The 12,073-nt window shown below is 26.8% G+C and overlaps 1 non-coding gene across 1 annotated transcript; it reads left to right on the top strand.

The window, feature by feature from the left end:
• Positions 1-6,333: 6,333 nt before the first annotated feature.
• Positions 6,334-6,407, top strand: TRNAI-AAU. Its single transcript has one exon. It is a non-coding gene; the product is annotated as a tRNA-Ile (tRNA).
• Positions 6,408-12,073: the final 5,666 nt, after the last annotated feature.

Genomic DNA, 12,073 nt, shown 5'->3' with positions numbered 1-12,073 from the left:
TGATTCTTCACTCTTGATTTGGTTCCTTTTATTAGAAGTATTTTTCATGCTTAACTTAGACATAAAATTCAAAACATGAAAAATAAACTTTAAAATTTATGATCTAAAATAAATTTTTAGTTATTTATATGGTTATAAATCATGTCATTTTAGAGTAAATAAAAATTTATAATATTAAATTATTAATTATTATAGTAAAGTTTTCTTCATTGTATCTGAATTTACTACATTTTGAGTCGGTCTCTTCAAAATGACTTCTCTAACTCCACGAGGTAGTGATAGTTTCTATATACTGTATACTTTTTAGATGGGTCAAATCCATCGATAGCCCCTCAAACTTATTTCAAAAATTCACTTAGACTCCTAAACTAAGGCATGTACCTATTAAACCCCTAAACCTCCCAATTTTGTTCCAACTGAGCATTTTTTTTTCAATCAGCTAAAAGCTCAAAGTGTGTGTTGCACACACGCGGCGATGTGGCAAAAAGGGTTAATTGAAAGCTGACATGTGGCATTGTGGGTCTAATAATTATTAAAAATTAATTATAAAATTATTTAAAAATAAAAATAAATAAAAATGATTATCAAAAAGAAATTATAAAATTTAAAAAAAAATTATTAAAAAATAACAATAAAATTATTTAAAAAATAAAAATAAAATTATAAAATTTTTTAAAAAATGGCATTGAGGATTTAAATTATTAAAAAATAATTATAAAATTATTTAAATAATAGAAATAAAAAACTAATTATTAAAAAGAAATTATAAAATTTAAAAAATATAAAAATAAAAAACTTCATTAAGGATTCAAATTATTAAAAAATAATTATAAATTATTTAAAAATAAAAATAAAAATTATAAGTTATAATTCCAATTAAATAATGACACATGGATCCAAAAATTATTTTAATTATATTTTAAAATTAAAAAAAAAAAAAAACATCCCCTCTTCCATTCTCTTCTCTAGCAAGAAGATGAACTCCCCCCCTCGCCCCCCCCCCCTCCCCTCTTCCATTCTCTTCTCTAGCAAGAAGATGAACTTTTCAAAAAAAAAAAAAAAATTGGTCCGAATTAAAGAAGGCAAATTGGAAATTGATGAATTAAAGAAGGAAAATTGATTTGCGTTTTGGCTGATTTGTAGTTGGATCAAGAAGACGAAGAGGAAGAAGATAAGAAGACGACGATAACTTTATGAAGTGGAAGAAGATAAGAAGACGACGATGACTTTAAGGAATAATCAAAGAGAACAAGAAAGAAGAAGTGGATGATGATTCATATGCTGATAGAAATAGATCGGTGAGATCATCAATCAATCCTGATTACGATTCAGACTAATGAGTAAGAAATTAGCCATATTGATTTCTCTCCAATCAAACGAGTATATTGACATTTTTCTTTTGCTGAATCTTCCACATCTTGGGATATCTCTCTCTGTTATCTAATAGAAAGTCTCTTCATTGTTGAGATGATAATTGGTAAAGATTGAATGTTGTGGCAGAAATAGTATTATATGTTGTAATAGTAGTTCAAGAAAAACAAAAGACTTTATGGAGTGGAACCAAGAAACGTATAGGACTCAACATTAATTGAATGAAGGATTCTTATTTCAATCAGAGTAAATTTAATTGTGGTCAATCTTGACATGCCAAATTATTGCATCACACCTGAATTGAAGTTCAATTATATCATATCACAAAATAACAGTGCACTTTTACCTGCTATGGGGGTGTTGTGAAGAAGACAATGAAGAGGGACGGGGTAAAGAAGACGATGGGGGTGGGGTGGGTGTGAAGAAGACAACGAAGGGAGGGGGGCTTTCTTTTAAAAACTAAAAATAATTAACAAGTTATAATAATTAAAATTAATAAAATAATTTAAATATAGGTTTTTAATTAAAAAAATATTATTCATTCTATTATTAATAAAAATTTGGGCCTTCAATGCCACTTGACACAATTTCATTAGTTAATTATTCAAAAAAAAAAACGTGTCTCACGCGCCTCTAGTGAGTGGACAACACGCGGAGAGCCACGTAGGTAAAAAAGACCTGATTGGATCAAATTCGAGTGGTTTAGGGGCCTGATAGGTACAGGTTTTAGTTGAGGGGTCTAAATAAATTTTCATAACAACTTTGAGGGGCTATCGATGGATTTGATCTTTTAGATATTACTTGTGAAATTTTAGTGGATATATTGTTGTTGTATAATTATAATAAAGCTTTTTGGGACAATTTTTTTTTTTTTTTACTCCGTATAGGATTAGAATATGTTACGGCAATTTGCACGATAATTAATACCCCTGTTGTTTTTCTTTTTTCCCCATGAACAGTCTCTGCGACATCTTGCTATCTTAGCATTAATTATTAGTAATTAATTCAGATCAACTGCGGTGTCTGTTCTTTTACGTAATTTGTCGACTTGTAATTGAACTTTCCTATTTAAAAATTCACAATATATTTTGTTTATATTTCAAGTGGCCGTTAATAGAATTCTTTGCTTTAATGGCTCAAAACACATCAAAGTATCCCCTTATTAGGAGTGTTCATAGGTCGGTTATTGGTCAAAATCATAATCAAACCAACTTAATCGGTTTTAAAATTTTTAAAATCAAACCAAACCAAATAAAAAAATAACCATCGATTTGGTTCTTGTCGGTTTAGTTCGGTTTGGTTCAATTTTTTTAGTTTATAACTTTAGCTAATGATAAAAGTTGAAAATTAAAAAAAAAAATCAAATCTAACATATGAGATGTCAACCGAGTATTATATCTCAACTTTGAAACTACGATGTCAACTGAGTTTTATACTTCGGTAAAGCCATGACAACACTATATGAACACTTCTAAGAAAATATTTAAAAACAATATTTAACAGAATGATATAATAAACTCCTCAAAAGGTGAACACATAAACTTCTTACTCAACAATGTCCAAAATGAAAGTTAAAATTAGAAATTGTCTATAGTCTAATGAATTTCAGCTGTAAATTTCAATATACAATAAGATATTAGTATCATTTGTCATTTAAAATGCAAAATTCATTTAGAATCTCATAAAGTACTGTCAACTGGATGAAAACATATGATTGAATGTGTTACGACTAAAGTTAAATCATGATTAAAGTATAAAATATAACAAATATTTAGACTGTATTTATGAATAATATATATATATATATATATATCGGTTTAGTTTGGTTATTTTAGAGTAAAATCAAACCAAACCAAATTAGTATTGTTTTTTTTTTTAAATTCAAAACCAAACCAAACCTAACCAAATATCGTTTTTTTAAATCGTTTTGGTTTGGATCGCAGTTCAGTTAGTTTTTAAACCAAATTGTGAACACCCCTACCCCTTATCTTGAGTTTTATATCTCAATTATTAAGTGTTTGAGTTTTCTATCCAAATACAAAATGTTTAGCGAAACACATCTAAACTATCAGTTGTTTGAGTTTCATACTCGAAATTTCGGGTGTGTTTCAATAGCAACTAATAGTTTAGGTGTGTTTTGCTAAATACTTTGTTATACTTAAGATAGAAAACTCAAATAATTTAGGTATGAAACTCAGAAAAAGAAGATACTTTAGGAGTGTTATTGTCACTTCACTCTTTTTTAAAAGATTATTTTCATAGCTTAAATCTGTACCTCCTCAGCAAAACAAATGTATAGCTATGTCAAGGCTTCCTTGATAGGTGGATAATAATGGATGTAAGAAACCAGAATTCTCAACACAAATGATCACTGATAGCTAAATTGTAACGACTCTTAAACTACTGAATTACAAGTAACTAAAGGATAGAGGTAAGAATGAGAATGATCAGAAGCTTAGATAATCTAATGTTGGGCTTTTTAATTGTTGGGCCTCTTCACGGTTTAGTCCCAGCCCAACTTGGCTAGCCTCTTGGCTATTGATGTTCACAACAATAGATCTCGTATAAGCTTCAAAATCAACTCAAGTAGATTTTGTATATAATCAATAAGCCATAAGATAAATTATGGGGAAAAAAAATGTATATAGCAATTATTAAATAGGAAATTATTCATTAATGTAATTATCTAAAAATATTGCTAAAATTTGTTATTTTAGATCTAACAATACTATAGGAGATAATTTTCTTATAAATTAATATATAGGATCACAAGGCTAGCCTAAATCCATTGAAGAAAACTAATCTTCTAAATCGGAAAAAACAAATGAATGGAAAAAATTATTTTTAATGATTTCTTTTTGCATGTATTGAAATTTGAACTCTAATTACCGATGATTCATTCACTTTTATTCCTATCGCCTGGCTACACCCTTCATAAACAAAAAGGTGTGAAAGGCTCTATACTTCCGGACAAAGCAAGAAAGTATCCATTGTCTAATTGTATTAGCAAAGACTTGTTTCTAGTGAATGGGAAGATTGTCTAACATACCGTCCACAAACTATCGTATTTAAAAGGGAAAAAACACTTTTAAAACAAATACCCCAAATTTTATATTTCCTAAAAAGTGGTCAGTCGGGTATATTATTTTCACTTTATAGTCATTTCCTAATTTAGGTCATTTTGGCCTACGTAGTTCATATACAATACTGATGCGGTCCATATACAATATTGATACAGTTTTCAACTTGGGTCATTCGGCCCTTTTAAAAACATTTCTTTTTTTTTTTGCTATAAATTTTTTAACTGAAAAGATATTCTTTTTTTCATTGTTTAGAAATAATAATTAAATATAATTATATAAAAACGATATAATTGTTATATAGAATATGTGTCAATATAAGATATATATATATATCAAATATGTATATGTAAAAAATATAGAGAAAGTGTATAAAAATTCTATAATTGTTGTATAAAATATGTAAGAAAATGTATAATTATTGTATAAATTGCGTATAAAACTGTATAATTTTCTTATGAAATATTTATATGTATAAGTAATGTATAGAAACTGTATAGAAGGTGTGTGGAAACGATATAGAACAGGCCAACAAATTGAAATGGCTAGAAAGTGGAATTTAAATTTCATGGCTATTTTCATAGAAATAGTTTAATTTGAAGTATTGTTTCTGTCATTTCCTCTATCTAAAAATCTTGTTCTTGGCCTATGTACCTATGCAATAGTACTAGAAATAAGTATTATCGCAATTTAGAAACAAGTATTTCTTTTAATCTAAACAAAGGAAAGAGTTTTAGTAATTATTAAAAAAGAATTTGGTAGCCTATCAGAATTGTCAATTCCCTTTCTTCGTAGGCAGATTTAGAATGAGTTGTGTAAGTTGAATTGAACACATTGCTTTTGACTATGTTATACGAGAAAAAGTATTTTAATATAGTATGATTATGTTTATTCTGCACTCATTGCTTTTAATTCTACATTATATTCAAAATTCGAACTCGAAACTTCTAATTTAGGATGAAATAGTCTCATCACTACACCACGAACTTGTGTTGGCTGCAGAATATGATGAGGTCTTCGCCCGTGGTTTTGGAACTGCTGGTTTCCCCACGCCAACTTGTCTTGTTGATTCTTCTACTCTTTGATTTGGTCCCTTTTATTAGAAGTATTTTTTATGCTTAACTTAGACATAAAATTTAAAACATGAAAAATCAACTTTAAAATTTATGATCTAAAATAAATTTTAGTTATTTATATGGTTATAAATCATGTCATCTTAGAGTAAACAAAAAATTATAATATTAAATTATTAATAATTGTAGAAAAGTTTTCTTCTTTTATATTTGAATTTGCTACATTTTGAGTCAGTCTCTCGAAAATAGCCTTTTTACTTCCATGAGGTAGTGATAATTTTTGTGTACACGGTATCTTTTTCAGATATTACTTGTGAAATTTCAATAAATATATTGTTGTTTTATAATTATAATAAAGCTTTTTGGGACCATTTTTTTTTTTTTTTTTACTCCTTATAGGATTAGAATATGGTACTGCAATTTGCACGATAATTGATGCCCCTGTTGTTTTACTTTTTCCCCATCACATAATAATGTTTTTACTGAAACCAGTTTGAATGATGCAATTTATATTTACGGAAATTGCAAAACCAAGGCTTACTTTCGTTCAACCAAAGAAATAACAATCTCAAACAAAGAACGTAATGTAGAAATTACAATGTATCTAATGAATATACATAAAAGTAAATCATTAGTAGGTTTTTCAAATATTTTGTACGTACTCTATCAAAATTGGGGATGATAGAATGGTGTACTCACAAACATTCTACATGGCTTTTATCACTTGCAGATTTGTGAGTTGTGTGGATTAGGGATTAATTTTGTTCATTATTGAGTCTTAAGATAACATTTGACATAGCTGAGCATCTGGCCCATTAGCTCAGTTGGTTAGAGCGTCGTGCTAATAACGCGAAGGTCGCAGGTTCGAGACCTGCATGGGTCACTTTGTTTTCACCTCTTTTTCCTTCAAAAAGAGAAAAAACAGTTACCTGCCTCTTTTCCTTTTTATCGCTACAACTAAAATTTGGTTAGTTACTGAATTTTTTTTAATCCAAACGTTATAAAAGTGCTTAAAAATACGTAAAATAAGTCAATACAAAAATAGGCTCTAAAAAGTAATAACTACGCCACATGGGCAGTGCCATTTATATCAAAGGATGGTCAAGTTCGCATCCTTCGTCGAAAAATTATATTGTATATAAAGGTTAAATATTAGCTATTATGAGCGTGTATTTAATTTTGCACACCCTTAACACAAATGGAAAAATAAATTTACACACTCTTCGTCAAATTTCTAACTCCGTCATTGCTACTCCGTACGTTTTCTGCCAATGATGTAATATTCCCCTTTATTTCAATTTGTTTGTCTTATTTTTAAGTTTAATTCGTTTGAAAAAATGTGTTTCTTTCTTTTTTCACAATTTTTTAAGTTTAAAATGATACTTCCTCTGTTCCACAATAAGATAATTGTTGGATTTTAGCACACATGTTAAGAAAAAAAAGCAAAGACATAAATTTATTATATTTTTTCATATTTACCCTCTTAAAAAAGGAAAGACACATGATACATCACAATCAATACACATTTAATGAAGGGTAAATTTAAAAAAAAAATTCAATATTTACCTTGAATTGTGAACCATTCACTTATTTTGAAACACTAAAATTGCTTCAACAATTCACTTATTGTGAAACGAAAAGATTCAATTTTTTATTTTAAAAAAAACTTCATATCAAATCAAAATTAGACAAATAAATTAAAACAAAAAGATATTTATAAACACTGAGTAACAACTAAATGTTTGAAAAAAATATCGATTTACTGATACTTTTTTCACTAGCCAAAGAATTAAGAATATTGAATTATCTGATGTAGACATCCACTTTATTTCCTCTATTTCAATTTGGTTATTCTGTTTTCACTTAGCTTGTAATAACAAATATTAAGGATTTTTGAATTATGTGGCATTAAATAAACAATTATATAACATGATTAAATATTATTTAATCTCGAGATACATTTAAAATAAAAGAATTACTAAATAACGGAAAAAATATATCTTTTAAACCACTAAAAGGAGAAAGTAGGGACAAATATAAGAAACAAAGAAGTAATAATTATAGCTCATAAATATAATGAAACTATTTACTTCCTAACAGCAGTTAGGTAGGTTATCCCGACATAAATTTTTTGATGAATTTATTTCTATGTTTGGTCGAGTCATTTGCTGAAATTTGTACTATTTTTATACCAAAATATTGATATAACTTAATCTCATTTAGATTGTGACATCGGCCAAGATTAATAGTCTTGATCGTAACTGCAGAATTATAGTCCCTGGACTATAATAGCCAAGAATTATAATTTTGGGATAAAATAATAATTTCGAAATAAAAATTTTAATAGATGCTTGATTGGCAATATTCGGGATAACTTATCCCGGGATTAATAAATAGTACTGGGATAAGTTATCCAGCCATTTGGTGGGATAACAATTTTATCATTATTTGTGATCACTATTGTATTATTTTGTTGTAATTACAGGTCATAGATGAAGTGACAGGTGGTAGATGAATGTCGATCGGCTTTGAGAAATTTTTTTAGGTAAAGGTTAGGTTTAATTGTATTATTTTTATATCTCTATTTTGAGGATTTTTTTTTTGTGTAAATGTTAAGTTTAATTGTATTGATATCTGTGTTATCGTTTTATTTTGTTATAGTTTACAGGTGGTAAATGAGAATCAGACGACTTTGAGAAATTTTTGGTGTAAAGGTTAGATTTAATTATATTATTTTGATGTCTCGATCATCGTATTATTTTATTGCAGTTACAGGTGGTGGATGAATGTTGATCGACTTTGACAATTTTTTTTTTGTAAAGGTTAGATTTAATTAAATAAATTCTCCAAAAGATGTTGAATTTAATTATTGTATTCATATATATTATTTAAATAAATATTTTATTTAGTGTAACATTTGAATTCAATAAAGTAAGGTACACGCGCGAGACGCGTACACCTAAACTAGTTCTTATAAAATCATGGACAAGTTATTAAAGTATGTTGACATTCCCTTTCTAACTTAATACATTATTAATTATTAAATAAAAAAAAAGTTATATTTAGCTAAAAATATTTAAAAATTGAATTTTTAAAAAAAATATAATTTGACTCTCTAAATATTAATGATACTAAATAATGAAAAATGAGAGTAATTCTTTTTCACATGTTTTGATGATGAATTTTTTTAACAAAAAATGAGTTTGTCAATATTTTATGAAATTTAGAACAAAATAAGTAATTTAACATGAAATATTAGAGATTTATACACATTTAAGAAATATTTTATTTATGAATATATTATAGGTGAAATTTATTTGAATAATTATTATGTTTATTTATATATTTTAATTTCTCTAAAAAAATAATAAAAAATGTCGACTCCATTGTTGAATTACATATTTTAAATTAATTAATTTTTTAATCACTTAAAAATTGATATTGTATATATCAATTAAAATGAATTTTAATAGTCTATATTATATGAGTGATATGTGTTTAAATAAAGTGACATAAACAACAAATTTTCTTTTACTTAAGTTGAAAGTTTTTATTTCAAACTAAATAAGATGTAGTAAAACAAATTTTAAACACACACGGCATAATGATGGGAAGGAACGCGCAAAAAAATTAAAGTTAAATAAGATGAAAGTTTTATTTTTAAAAATAAATATATAAAGTTTGAAAAGAAATATATATATATATATATATATATAAGTTAAATAAGATGGAGAGTATTTTGGTAATCAATTAATTTATTCTTAGAAATTATACCATGCATATTACTTTGAATACAACAAACCAAACACTTAATAAAAAATAATTTCAGTATAACTAATCACAGTATAACTTATCTCATCATAACTAATCTCAATATAACTCCATTCCCAACCAAACGACTCCTAAGAGTGTTATTCTAAATGGAGGGACAATGATAGGGGTGACAATGGTGCGGTGCGAATTTTTTTAAACCCGTAAATTTTATAATCACTTTGCACCGCATCACCTTTAAACCCGCATAAATTCGCCCCACACTCATATCGCGCATACCCACCCCGCATCGTCTCACATTTCTGCTTTTTGCTTTTTTGAAAAAATTGTAACTCTATCGAAAATCATAATATTTTCAATATTAGGAAATAGTAAAAATCAATTTCTATTATATCACATTTCACTAAGAAATTATCAGAAAAACATCACGTGTACAAAGTAATGATCAAATATCAAATTTTCATTAAAATAAATAAAGATATTAAAAAAGTTATAAAATTATTTATTTGTATTATTATACATGTTGTTTTAAGTATCATAAAATTTTAAGTGAAGAATACATATAATTTTAGGTAGATTTATGAGAATGATACTAATTTTTAACTTTTTCTTAATTTAAATCCGCAAACTACACCGTACCGCACCATTTAAAAAATACTTACTTAAATCCGCACCACACCCACATAGTCTAAACCTGCACCGCCCCACATAGCCTAAAATCCGCACCGCACCACACATACATCGCCCTACATAACCTAAAACTCACACCGCCCCATTACCATTCCTAGACAATGACCTCTTTTCCTTTTTCGTTATTAGTTGATTTCAGGGGCGACTCAAGCAAATTCGTGACTTAATGCAAAAATCAAACGGAAACCTTTTATTTTAAAGAAAAAATAATTATTTTTATAAAGTCTATTTTTATAATTATATAGTCCTATTTAATAATTATTTTTTAATTAATAATATAGTCAATGCATTAAAAAGCTTTTACTATATCAAATTCCTGATTTTTTTTTACACAAAAAGTTTCTTTTCTTTATAAATGAAGTAGTATTTAATATATTTTTAAAATGTATAATTTATTATTACTAAAAAAAATATGAGGCCCTCAAATTTTGGGAGCCATAGAAGGCCGCCTTTTCTCCGAAAGGATTGAGCTGCCCGTGGTTGATTTATGGTGCAACGAGTTTTAGTTTCCATAAACACGTGAATTCATTTTGAAATGGGATTATCATTAATGACAGACTAGAAATTTCGTTAAAAATATAATTTTAATATAAACATATAAAAAGTAATTATTAATCTATGTATTTTATATATTTTTATATAAATACATAATATTTGATAGGCCATCCTGTAATACACGTGACTATGCAAACTAATTATCATGTGGTTGAGCCAAAAAAAAAAAAAAAAAAAAAAGAGATTATCATGCGACGACATCGTTTCGTTTGGATTGACTCATACAGATTTTCTTCAATAAAACAAAAGCAGTGACAAGGCTGAAACGCAATACAGAATGCCTAAACAATGATGAATTACACCCCTCATCATTACGTACAAACAGGCAAAACAAGCACATTCTACAATAAGATAGTATAAAATAGAGTTTTATTTTATTTTTTGAATTTTGTGTATGGCAAAATTTAGTACATCCAATTATTTTTTATTAAAATAATTCTTTTTCAAAAATATATATAAAATTAATTTAAATAGCAGTTCATTCAATCGATTAAACTAAAGATAACTTTTTAAATGTATGATTGTTATATGATATGTATACAATTATATACATCAACTAGATAAATGCTCTTTCTTTTTAATTTGTTTGACATATTTTATTTTTTAATCAATTTCAAAATAATTACTTTTTTCTTTTTAGTAACTTTTAAATTTCAATTTTTCAGGTGATATATTTAAAACTATAAAATTAAGAGATAATTTGATGCATTTAACATATCTTCCGTTTAAAATTACAGGATCCAAAAATCTTTCTTATTTTTTTTTTATTTTGTATCAATTCAAAATAAATTAAAACAACTGATTAAGTAGACAATATAACAACACACCAATATATATTCACTAAATTTCAAATTGAGATTTGAGTAGGATAAAAATAAAAATAGATCTTATCACTATCTCAAAATAATAAGTTATTTCCAAAAAATCCTCTTAAAAATAATAATAATCAACTACTTATCATAATCAAAACACAAAAAATAATATAAATTATGAAGTATATCTCTACGGCTAAAATTTAAACCATCATACTATAACTAATCCACAATAATATTCTTACCCAACTAAGGCTGCATTCCTTTTGTTTTTTTTAAGATTCAGACGTCTGAATCTGAATGCACATCTGAATGATTAAGATGTTGTCTTTAGATCTGAAAATTTAATGATTAAGATTGTTTATTTTGCAACATCTGAATGTGTAAGAAAATTTTATTTGTATATATAATAAAGTAAAAATTACAATTCAAATAAAAAACTAATTATATATCAGAAAAGTATATAATTTAATACAACAAAATATTATTTGATTGAAAAAGAATATTTATGTTTGTTAATGATAATAGAGATGGTTTATAATGGTGGTTGTGATGACAATGATTGATGTTAGGGATTAGTAATGTTGATGGTGATAGTTGTGATGGTTGGTATTGTAGTGACTGTTATGATGGTGGCGGTTGATAGTGGTGGTGGTCGTTGTGATGTGACGTTGCTTGATTTAGTAGTTGGAGGTGTTGATTGTGATGACTGAAAAATGAA

This window comes from Capsicum annuum, chromosome 3 (genome assembly GCF_002878395.1).
Source record: "Capsicum annuum cultivar UCD-10X-F1 chromosome 3, UCD10Xv1.1, whole genome shotgun sequence".
Lineage (NCBI taxonomy): Eukaryota > Viridiplantae > Streptophyta > Magnoliopsida > Solanales > Solanaceae > Capsicum > Capsicum annuum.
Note: the sequence above shows the minus strand (reverse complement) of the source record. Positions and strands in the feature narration are given on the sequence as shown.